We start from the raw sequence: 12,310 nt of genomic DNA on the forward strand, positions 1-12,310 counted from the left end.
ACTTCACCCTGCAGGACAAGCCTCCTGCCCACCGCCCCACCTGCCAGAGACCCCCTGGATCTTCCCCCCAACCCTGCCCAGCCTCCAGAGGTGTCCCTCCCCACGAGCAACATCGAGGTGAACATGCCCAACTTGGCCACACCCACCCAGTCTGCCATGACCACCACAGCCACGCCTACCCAGTGGGCCACACCCACCTGGCACCCGGTGATAAATAAGTAGGTTTGGGGTTGCAGTTTGGGCACTCGGTCGCTCAAAGGTTCGCCATTAGATCTTAGGAAGCAAAGTTGTTGTTTTTTTGCCTAAGTTACAATGAAATAATATATCCTGCTCCCAATTTGTCTAAGTTGGGACATGAAGATTAACATAATACTATTATACTTTTTCGGTATGTATAATCTTTGGTCCCCAAATTTCCTTTTTTGCAGACCTCCCCAAGCCCAATCTGATCATGACAGCTGAAAATGGGTTTATTTTTCTGCTGTGTTGACACCTGAAACAAATGAAACCTACTGTGTAAGCCCAAAATTAGGTATACTAAGTAAAAAAAAAAAGATCCTAACTATCTTTTAAAAAATATTTCAAACGCAGTCTTAGTTGCCAAAATGTTGCCAGTCTCTACCATGTAAGCCAAGGAGAATCAACCAGGTATCCTACTGAATTCCAGATGACAGGTTCCATAATCCTGATCCACTTGCAGAAGCTGATTCATCTATCTATACCAGGGGTAAGCAACCTTGGCTCTTTTATGACTCGTGGACTTCAAACTCCCAGAATTCCTGAGCCAGCCATGCTGAGGGGAAAGGGAGAGTTTCCAAGCTGAGCCATGGTGGCTCAGGAATTCTGGGAGTTGAAGTCCATGAGTCATAAAAGAGCCAAGGTTCCCTACCCCTGATCTATACAGAAACACAAAATTTTGGAGGGCACCCTCTTGTTCACTCCCACTAGAGCAGTGGTTCTCAACCTTTTTAATGCCGTGACCCCAACCGGTTGTAAATCGAGGACTACCCAACCGGTCCTAAGTCGAGGACTACCCAACCGGCCGTAAGTCGAGGACTTCCCTGACTGGGAGCCCCGTGCATGCGTGGTGCTGCCCCCTGTGCCGGCCAAGGCGTAGCTGCCAAGGGGCAGCGACGGCGCAGGGTGACCACTGGCTAGGCCACCAGCTGGCCCAGCCCAAGGGAGGTAAGGCACCCGCCGGGCCCCACGCGTGCCAGCAACCCTCCCTACGCCTCCGGCCTCCCACCCCTGGCCCTCTTTTACTTACATTTTTAGTAGTTGCTCAGCAGGGAGGGGTGGAAACTTCCAGACAGCTCGCCTTCGCTGCAGACAACTTGCAGCACCGTTTGCAGAATGGGACTTTTGGCAGGTTCAGCAGGGCACAGGCAGCCTGGACAATTCCTATTGGCTTTTGAAAGCCAATAGAATTAGACTCTATTCAAGAGAGTCTATTCTATTGGCTTTCAAAAGCCAATAAAATAAAAGAGAGTAGCACAGGTAAGGAAAAGGGGGAAAAAATGGCGGACTGTGTTGTTTGGCGACCCCCGTGAAATGGTTGTTCGATCCCAAATGGGGTCGCGACCCACAGGTTGAGAACCGCTGCACTAGAAGCTGCTGTAATGAGGAAATCACTCCCCTTTACCCACTGCACCATAACACCCATTTCCGTTTGTTCCTTATGTTATCTTTTCTTTTTTTCTTACTAATATCCAACATGCTCTAATGATTCACTGCAATACAAAAGAAGTGTTTTTTTCATGAAGTTTATTTCAATTTCATTTAAATTAAAACTCTTAATTAGAAAAAAAATCATTTTTTAAAAAACTGCAAACTTTAGAAATGCACACAGTGCAGAGAGACTAGATTGGGGGGGGGGGAAATCACAGGTCCAGTTTGATTAGGAAGATAACATTGAGGGGTTTACCCCCTAGAAGACATCTTCTGCCCATGTTCCACTTCTAGCATGGAAAGCAAGGGAACAGTTCAGCCTCACTCAGTGTACACACACAATCACACGCATATCACCACCAAACACCTTGCTACCAAAAGAAGAAAATCCCAAAGTTTGAAACTGCTATCTTGCTAGAGACTTGTATTAGTAATAGCAACTCGGATCAAGGGCCAAAAGGATCACCCAGGAATGGTGCAAATATTCAAAGGTCACAGTAAAAAGGTCAAAACAGAAGTGCAAGGGTTCCCAGGTAAATTGCTGTTGCTCGAAGCTCGCTCACGGGGGTACAGTGCAGAGGTTTACAGAACTTGAACTTTCAAGATGACAAAGTTAAAGCTTGGTTCAGGAGGTCACAGTTGAGAGGTCAAAAGGCCACCACGGAAAATAAACTACCACAGTTCAAAGAACACCACAGAGACACTTCCAGATTTCTTCACACAAGGGTCACGTCTAGAGATCAGAGGTCAGCGTGAGGGGGAAAAAAACCAACCGCTCAAATCTCCCTGAGGAAAGGTTTCAACAGAAACAGCGGTCATGATGAAGAGGTTACTTTCTGAGGAGAATCCCTGGCGAAAGAGGCACGGGTCAAGGAGGAAGAAACAATGGCCACTGGCTGCAGAGGCTCTCAGAGAGAATGATTAACATTTCACCATTCAGACAAGACTCAAAGCCCGATTACAGCTGGACTGCAATAGCAAATGTCAGGACAGCTCAGGCCACCACACAGTTCTTGTCCCGGACCACACGCAGTCTTCGGCGCTGCCTTTTGCAAGCTGATTCACTGGGTGGCGTGACCTCTGGGGAACTGGCTCCAACACGCAAATGGGGTGGCAGGGGTATGGGCTCCCCTAGAAAGTAGCCTTCTTCCTCCGAAGATGAATCGGAGGACTCGGAGGAGCTGAAGTCCCATCCCCTGGGAGGGTAGCGCCGGTGCCAGGCAGGAAAAGCACTCTCCGAAGCTGAATAGGACAGGTTGGCTCCCTTCCTTTCCCCCCTCCCCTTCCTTGGCCTCCAGTCCTGGCTCCCCAGGTTGAGAGAGTTATCTGAAGTGGAGCGAGGGTGTCCCCGGATGGCTCCCCCCTTCTGCAGCACAGAGGTCTCCAAGGAGGCTTGCTCAGGGGAAGGGGTGCTGGGCTCTCCCGAGATTAAGGGTTCCCGGAAGCTAACCCGGGGTATTCCTCCCCGGGCAAAAGTCCCGGGCTCTCTGCCCTCGCTGAGTCGTGGCCGGGCAGAGGCTTGAATTTTGGAAGTGGAACTGCTGCTCCAGTCAGAGGTTTTGGAAGAGGACATCCCCAGCTCCGGCATAGAGTGGCGCAAAGGGGAGGTGCGCTGGAAACGTGGTTGGAGCTCGGTCCCTGAGGAGAAACCAGATGGTTAGTGGCAGGGACGGGGCTAAGTCTCAAAGCTAGAAGCCTTCCCCAACTAGCCCTGCACACCCGCAACATTCTTGTTCCATTTTGCTCTACCTCACCTGTCCCTGGTTCCTGGTCAGTGGCTGGGGGCAGGCAAGTTGACGTTCCCCGGGAAGCCCGTTCCACTGGCTCCTCACAACTCTGGCTGTAGCCGGAACCATTGCTGTCTGGATCAGATAGCTCTTCCATTTCCGTCGGCACCTCCTCTTCCTCATCCCCAGGCGCCCCACTCCAGCTCCTTCGGGTCCTTGGGGTAGAGTCCGATGGTACCGTCTTCCCCGCAAAGGAAATGGAGCGGGTGATGGAAGAGGGTGATGTGCCCTGAGACTGAACTCGGCGTTGCTGCCAGCTGGTCCTCCGAGCATCCTGAGGACGGGTGCTCTGCAAGGCAGAGTCACAGGAATCCGAGCCGTTGGGATCTTCACCGAGGCTGCAGGCCCGGGAACAGAAGATCTGACCCTGCTTGGGCAGGAAAGGCTTCCCCAGGAGGGGTTGCTGGCAACGGGAGCAGCTGAAACAGGCATTGGTGGCGTGCCAGTGCTGGCCCTCGTAGGTCATCTGACCCTGGTCAATACCTGCAAGGAAGGAACAAGGCCAAACCATTGGATGGGTTTAAGCACTTTGTCTCAAAACTCACAAAAGCTGGAAGGTCTTGCCAAAGAAGGTGATCTATTCCATCTACAAAAAACACATCCTCCTCCTATTTCTAGATTTTGCAAAGAGGATGAAGCAGCTGTTTTTTTTTTAAATGATAAAAAGCATTCTCTCTAAGTCAAAAGGTTGGAGAGCTGGCATTGAAGCCCTGTTCTGGAAAAAGCTTTATCCTGCCTCATTTAAAGCCCTGCCAAAGCCAACGCTGAGAACTTAGATTCATTTAGGAAACAGCAATCAGATATCTTTGCAACCTTGTTAGAAAACCAACGATGGAAGAATAGCTCCATTCCACGTCCTCCCACTTGGATCCAGTCCTGTCTATTATTCTTGCAAACAAGAATGAAATAAATCCTAAATCATTTGTCTGAAAAATGAATAACTAATGCCCAAATAAAATTCCTTTACATGTGTTCATTCGTATTACACCACATCCCTGATGGTATTTTTTGATGGCACTAAGCAGGACTTGCAGGAAAACCTCCACACTGTGGAATCTCCAGTTGCTATAAACCAGCAATAAACATTCAAGCTTTACACAACATGTTACAATGTGTTTTGATTAACCATGATTTGTTAAAGTTTCCTGGTTTCTCATACAGCATTGAACCATCATGCATGGCATATAAACCAGAATGACTCACACAACATATTATATTGGTGGGATATGGGATTCTGGAGGTAACCAATGGTTTCACTTTTGGTACTGATCATAAATGCATCTTCATAACTTCACCACTGCTTCAGGGCTGGGAATTCAAAGGAATCTTGAAGAAGAAAATGTGGGCTTTGCAGGAGCCTTATCTTGCCTAATAACAACCCAACGTTTCTTAAACTTTTTTCTTCCGGACCCCTCACCCCTTTTAATAATTATGGAGGACCTAAAAGAGCTTTTGCTTATATGATTACTCACCAATGGATAACTCACCATATGATAACTTTATCCGTATTTAGCGTGCTAAAAATTAAAATTGAGGCATTCACTGCCACTACTGCTTCTCATAGTTGTTTGATGGGATTTTAATCCTACAGATAGTCCTCGACTTGCAACCACAATTGAGCCCAAATTTCTTTTGCTAAGTGAAACAGTTGTTAAGTGAATTTTGTCCCATTTTAAACCTTTCAATGAATCTGGCTTCCCCACTGACTTTGCTTGTTCGAAGGTCGCAAAAGGGGATCATGTGATCCCAGGATACTGCAACCATCGTAAATATGTTTCGATTGCCAAACGTCTGAATTTTGATCACGTGACCACGGGGATGATGCAACGGTTGTGTGAAAAATGATTGTAACTTTTTTCAGTGCTCTTATAACTTTAAACGGTCGCTAAATGAACTGTTGTAAGTCGAGAACTACTTGTATATTATTTTTCAACATAGGCTGGCAAATAACGTTGAGTTTGCCAATCCCTGAGAGAGTCCTAGGGGGCCACCAGGGGTCCTAGGACCACCCATTAAGAAATGCTGGTAGAATCCAGCCCTCCCATTCTCCGGGCACCAGGTTGTCTTACCAATGTGCTCCCCGCATGCATCGCAGTATTCTGCATACAGGCTCTCATAACAATGGCAGCAATAGGGGCGACGTTGGCGCATGATGTATCGTTGCCCACCCAGGGCTTCCTCACACTCAAAGCAGCAGAAATGGCGCATGTGCCAGTGACGGGCTTCAGCTTCTGTGCACTCATCTGCAAAGATGATCTGTTCCGGGAAAGCAGGGAGATGGGTCCAAGGAGGAGACCATGGGGGAGGTGTGGGGGAATAAAGATTAGGAGAAAAATCCTGCAGTACTAAAAGTTGTTCCCATCTTCATCACACACCAAATGTTACAACCTTTCACAAGTATCCTTGGAACTTTACGAGCATAATTTATTGTTTTTATTATAAGCTGCCTAAGTCATGTTATTGAGATGGATGGCCATATAAATGCATTAGATAGATAGATAGATGGATAGATGGATAGATGGATAGATGGATAGATAGGTAGATAGATAGATAGATAGATAGATAGATAGATAGATAGATAGATAGATAGATAGATAGATAGACAGACGATAGATAGATAGATAGATAGATAGATAGATAGATATAGATACAGACGATGATAGATAGATAGAGACAGACAGACGATGATAGATAGATAGATAGATAGATAGATAGATAGATAGATAGATAGATAGATAGATAGATAGATAGATAGATAGATAGATAATTCCAAAAACTACCCTCTTCTCATTGATTTACTTTTCATAAATTGTCCAGCAGATTTGCAACTGGGGATTGAAGGATAGTCTTCAGGGATAGAACTTCAAAAAGCAGCCAAAAACAATATCAAAGATTTCCAAGATTTTAAAATTAAATGGCCAAAATCTTGCTTGTCTGCAAGACAGGATGTTCTCACAAGTTTTCAGGCAAGATTTCTGGATACTTGGAGGTGAGGTCACACAAAATATTGGAATGAGTTCACCTGAAATGTTTGCCACTCCCTCCCAGGAAAGCACAGAAATAAGAAATACAGAGAGCTGGTTTCACACAGAACTATTATATAAATTTGTGTGATTGCCCAATTTATGTATAATCTGGGAGAGAAGAGGTTTATATTTAGCATCTTGGTTGCTGCCAAGATCTCTTACGCTTTGTCACTTTTCTCCTAGCCTGGTTCAGTTGTTCTAATAACAGAACTGAGCTGGAAGAGCCCGAGTATGATAAAGCAGAAAGCTCTAAAATCAGAAAGAATTCAACTGCCTACCCTCACTTAACCTACATACAACAAGGGCAGACATCTGAATCAATGGTGCCTACATTCCATTAGCTCCCCACAAAAACACATCACATCTAACTTGTCCGTAAATGAAAATTAAAGTAACTTACCAAAAGCACTCTGATAATTCATGAATAAGATGACCTATTTAGTCATAATAACAGTTTTGAACCTGTTGTTTCTTCCACTCATGGTAGCAAGTTATATTAATGAAGAAAACTACTGGTCCATCCCTCATTAAGTAGCCCATGCTTGCTTCTTAAAACAAAGCTATTTCTCGCTTCAGAGGTTGAATCCATTGATTTTAAAGCCAAGGTAAATTTTAATCATGGTTTATTGCTGAGGCTAGAATTAGTTCTACAGACTATCAAAGTAACCATAGCTTATATAGCGCACAGTATTATGCTACTCACTCAGATACTATTCCAAATATCTTTGATTCTAAAAGGTATTTCTAAAGGTGTTTTGAGCCCGTTTATTCCATTATTTATTCTTCACCAGGAGTCAGTGGGGAAATCTGTGGTTTTAGGGAATCTTTTTGTGAGTTTAGTCTTTGAGAGACTCTGGCATGGGGGCTGCAGGTACATGTTTCTAGGTTTCTCTAACTGTGCATTTGTTAGCATTGTGTGACAAATTATTTTGAAGTGTGAAAGGTATATTTTGTCTATGTTTTTAGAGGGATTGATGAGGATAGCTGTGCATTTTTATGCTGGGAGTGTGCTTTGACTTTGTGAGGTGGGTAATTTGCTACACTCCGATAGGACAAATATATGGTTTGCCATATGAAAGTCAGATCTTCACATTTACCAGTTGCTCCAGAAGAAAGAGACACTAAAAGAAGAACTATTGCCAGAAAAAATGTAGTGGGTTGGGGATGAGGAAGGCTAGATTATCCAGAGGAGTGATGTTCTTTTTAGTCTTTAAGAGACAGTTCTTAATTTCCTTTGCACGATACTGCTGTAGATTGGCATGAAATTTGGGTAGAGGATAAAAATAAAGCAGGACAAGTTCTAACACAAAGAACAATCGTGGTTAAAATAGGTGAACTTCAAATCATGGTTTAAAATTACGGCTAATTGTAAAATACCTATCATTATATATTACCTGAGGTGAGTTTGCACCTTTAAACAAACCACAGATAAACTAAAAAAAAAAAGCACCGTCTTATTGTTATGTGGAAACCAAGCCAAAGTAACATTTGGACAGTTCACTTTAAAGAAGTGTTTTCAATCTCAGCAACTTTAAGACATGTGGAAAGTTTCTGAGAGTTTAAGTCCACAGATCTGAAAGTCGCTGTGATTGATAAACACGGCTTTAAAGCATGCGTGTATATCAGGGGTCTTCAAACTTGGCCCTTTTATGACTTGTGGACTTCAACTCCCAGAATTCTTCATCCAGGCACGCTGGCTAAGGAATTCTGGGAGCTGAAGTCCACAAGTCATAAAAGGGCCAAGTTTGAAGACGCCTGGTGTATATTCTCAACTAACACAAATGATCCCAGCTGCTCAACTTCCCCATTTCCCATTCTGGGAAGCCTTTCATAGGCTCCCGGCTGCTCTACTTAGAGTCTGGCTGAACCTTCTCACCTCATCACAAGCTTCGCAGCGTGGCTTGAGGCGCTCGGCATGGTGGCGCCCACAGTAGATTTTGCCCTCCTGGTAGAAGTAAATCAGGTCAACGAGGAGCTCCCGACACGTGGTACAAACAAAGCACTGAGGGTGCCAGCAGGCACCATGCCCAGCTCGACTGGCAAAAACAGCAATGTCCCCTCCGCAAATCTGTTTTCCACACTGCCAAGAAAAGAAGTACAAGTCAAAATCTTCGAAAAGCACACACAATGGATTCAAAGCTGTTGTTTTGAGCTCCGAGCTTGGCAATTTGGTTGCAAAAGTTTCATCACCATTCAATGGATTCAGCTTCCAGAACTCCTTTAGGTAAGGAATGTTTCCAGTTTATAAATGTTAGGGGCACTCCAGAGAGTCACCCGTGGTTTTTTTTTCTTTTTCCCACAGCGAGACCATATTTCTGGCACACGTATTTGCTTCAGGCATCCAGGTTTTCTGCCCTTAAGTCAGCCGTTCTCTGCGGGTGACGTATTTTCCAAGCACTCTAACCACATTAGTACACTAAGAAAAAAAATTAATTTGGTTGAAGGGAATTCCAAAGATGCTGGCGATCTCTGACATTTCATTCTACTTGAAAACATTTTATCACAGGAGCTCTTCCTAACTCACTGAAAGCTTTTGAGATTTTATAAGCAACTGAATAAAGAATACAACTGAGAAATGTCATTTTCCAAATTTCACAGGCGTAATTTAACAAATAAGCATATTCTGAATCGACTTGCTGGGGCTGCTCCTATGTATAATTTGTATTCAATTTAAAATGTATATATATTTCTGGACTTTTCACTTAGGTGAATTTAAGGAAAGGTAAACGGAATCATTTAGAAACAATAGATGTTTCTTTCTTTTAACTGTGTTAAGAGCTATACCCTAATGGAAGCCAATGAAGCACTAGAGGGCAGACTTGATCCACCCAGTATATTTCTTTTCTTTTTGCTACCACCAATGTTTCTCAACCTTAGCAACTTTAAGATGTGTGCCCTTTAAGAATTCTCCAGACGGCTACACCCTGCCTTGGCAGTCCATGTTCTCTCAAAATCACATCCTGACCTGATACTTGAAAGAACCCTTTTAAAACAAAAAAAACCAAAAAAACCCCAAAACCCTCTGTGGAAGAGACAAGGCGGAGCCAACCTGGAGACAAATACAGATGAAGAATGGTTGCAGGATTTGGGTATGGCCAGTCTAGAGAAAAGAGGGACATGATGGCAGCATTCCAGTATTTGAGGGGATGCCACAAAGAAAAGGGGGTCAACTTATTTTCCAAAGCACCAGAAGGCAAGACAAGAAACAATGGATGGAAACTACTCAAAGAGAGAAGCAACTTAGAATTAAGGAGAAATTTCCTAACAGTGAGGACAATTAACCAGTGGGACAACTTGCCTCCAGAAATTGTAGGTGCTTCATCACTGGAGGTTTTTTAAGAAGAGACTAGACAGTCACTTGTCTGAAAGGGTCTCCCGCTTGAGCAGAAGGGCTGGACTAGAAGACCTCCAAGATCCCTTCCAGCTCTATTCTGATTGATTGAACCTAGAGTAGTTAACAGACTGAAGCCTGGCATAGCTTCACGCTTTTAAACTTTTCCAAACACTGCTTTCAGTCTGAAATCAGGACCTAGACTAAACAGATTATATTATATTATATTATATTATATTATATTGTATTGTATTGTATTGTATTGTATTGTATTATATATTGTATTGTATTGTACTGTATTGTATTGCATTACATTGCACTGTATTATACTATACCAGTGATGGCAAACCTTTTAGAGATCGAGTGCCCCAAAACCGCCTTGCCCCCTGCCCTTACTCCACACCCGCTCCTCCCCCTGCTCCACCCCTGCTCACTCGCAGGGCCACCCACCATCTCCACAGCCCACCGCATATCGCCCAGGCAGCCCTGTAGCGCCATGGCAGCCATGCCCTCCACCCGCACCTAGCAGCAGCATCTACATGTGTCGGGGTGCAAAGGTGGAGTCTTGTCCCTGCTGCCTGGCTGCTATGTTCTTGGCTGTACTGCTCTGTGCAGGCCGTGCCGGGGGTAACTCTCCAGGGGGGCTGCTGGTGAGGAGGGGGCCGCTGGGGGAGGTGGGGCTGGGGCAACAGCATGTGTGCCCACAGAGAGGGCTCTGAGTGCCGCCTCTGGCACACGTGCCATAGGTTCGCCACCACTGTGCTATGCTATGCTATGCTATGCTGTGCTATGCTATGCTATACTACATCAAAACTTAAAAATTAAAAAATGAAAAATAGAATATTTCGGGCATGTGATGTGACACCCAGAAAAATACAGCATACTCCATTTAATCCTCCAGGGAAAGATTGAAGGCAAACGAGGTCCAGGCAGAAGAAGAACATCGTGGCTTCAAAATCTAAGGTATTGGTTTGGACAAAAACAGGATCGCCAACATGATCGCCAATGTCCGATAACGGATATGGCACAAGAATAATACTATACTATACTACACTACACTACACTACACTACACTACACTACACTACACTACACTACACTACACTATACTCCTTTTCCAAACATGTAAGTAGCTGTTTTAAAGTGAGCCATGCCTGTAAATTGATTTGCTACTGAAAATCACCCCCCTAGCAGCGGCCATTTTCAGTCAGAAGTGCTGCTTACTGAAAAGACTCAGGAAGAAGAGAGGTCTTTCAGCAGAGGAGATTCAACACAGAATTTGTTCCAGGTTAATGTTCTGTGGCTGCCTTTTTCTTCAAAATAAAAGTAAGCTCTTGTTCCCTTTTTGCCCACCACCAATGATAAAATCTCATGTCCAAACAATTTTTGCCCGGCAGCAGATACATTTGCACAGGCAGATTTCTGAACTTTTATTAATCATTAATTCACTTTCATAAATATTAACTCAGTTATGTGAATATTGCAAAGATATAGCATGTAGAGAGACATTTTGGTGTAATGATTGAGGTATCAAGTTAAAAACTGGGAAATTATAAGTTCTAGTCCTGCCTTAGGCACAAAGCCATGTGGATGACCTTGGACCCAGTCATACTCTCTCAGGCCCAAGAAGCAGACAAGGGCAAACCTTTTATTTATTTATTTATTTTATAATTTATTAAATTTAGAGGCGACACTTCCAGTTTCCTTGCCAAGAAAACTGCAGGGATTTGTCTAGCAGTCACCAGGAGTCAACACTGACTCAAAGGCACCAAAAAAAAAAAAAAAAAAAGCATGGAGAATGGACATTCAAAAATGTCCTTGTTGTGATTACAGAATTCTACAGGCAGGCAAAAACCTTTTGGTAAGCAAAAAAGAAACAAGAACAAAAGTGTCCACTTTATGCATATTGGGTTTGTATGTCACACTAAGGCAAAATCAGACCACACTGTAGCTCAGTGCAATGTGCAAAGTTCAAAAGAGCAGAAACTGTTGTTCATCCAAGGGGGCATCTGATCTTAACCAGTGGCTTCTCCCAGCCCTGCTCTCCCTATTAACTTTTCATTTGGACTTACAAAATGAACCTTGGGATCTTTTATACATAAATCATGTTTTAAAATACCCCAAACCACCCCCTGCCTGAAGACTAAAGTCCAGGAAAATCCTTACCATTTGATTCTATCAAAGGCAGACCCTACACCTAATATCTCATCTTACACTTGTGGCAAGATGGGCGGCCCATAAATTTTATAAACAAATAAAAATGCTAGATAAATACTTCTGAAATAAAGGAACAGGCCTCCAGGGTTCAAAGACTGTAATTTACAGGGAAGGGTTGTATTGTACATCTTTCCCTTTAATAAGCACAATTCTTTTTCATGCTACTTAAGAGTTGATAATAAAAGAGGCTGGTTTATACTTTATTAGTTTATAATGTCCAGGAGTCTCTAAATGAAACTCTGTGAAGCACCTGAGCCTTCAAGGAAAATGAAGCGGCTAGTG

At 43.9% G+C, this 12,310-nt stretch overlaps 1 pseudogene; it reads right to left on the reverse strand.

The window, feature by feature from the left end:
- Window positions 1-1,747: 1,747 nt before the first annotated feature.
- LOC120299539 lies at window positions 1,748-11,179 on the reverse strand (annotated as a pseudogene).
- Between the last annotated feature and the right edge of the window lie 1,131 nt (window positions 11,180-12,310).

The sequence above is a fragment of the Crotalus tigris genome, unplaced genomic scaffold (genome assembly GCF_016545835.1).
Source record: "Crotalus tigris isolate CLP2741 ecotype Arizona unplaced genomic scaffold, ASM1654583v1 scf7180000024301.445443, whole genome shotgun sequence".
Classification (NCBI taxonomy): domain Eukaryota; kingdom Metazoa; phylum Chordata; class Lepidosauria; order Squamata; family Viperidae; genus Crotalus; species Crotalus tigris.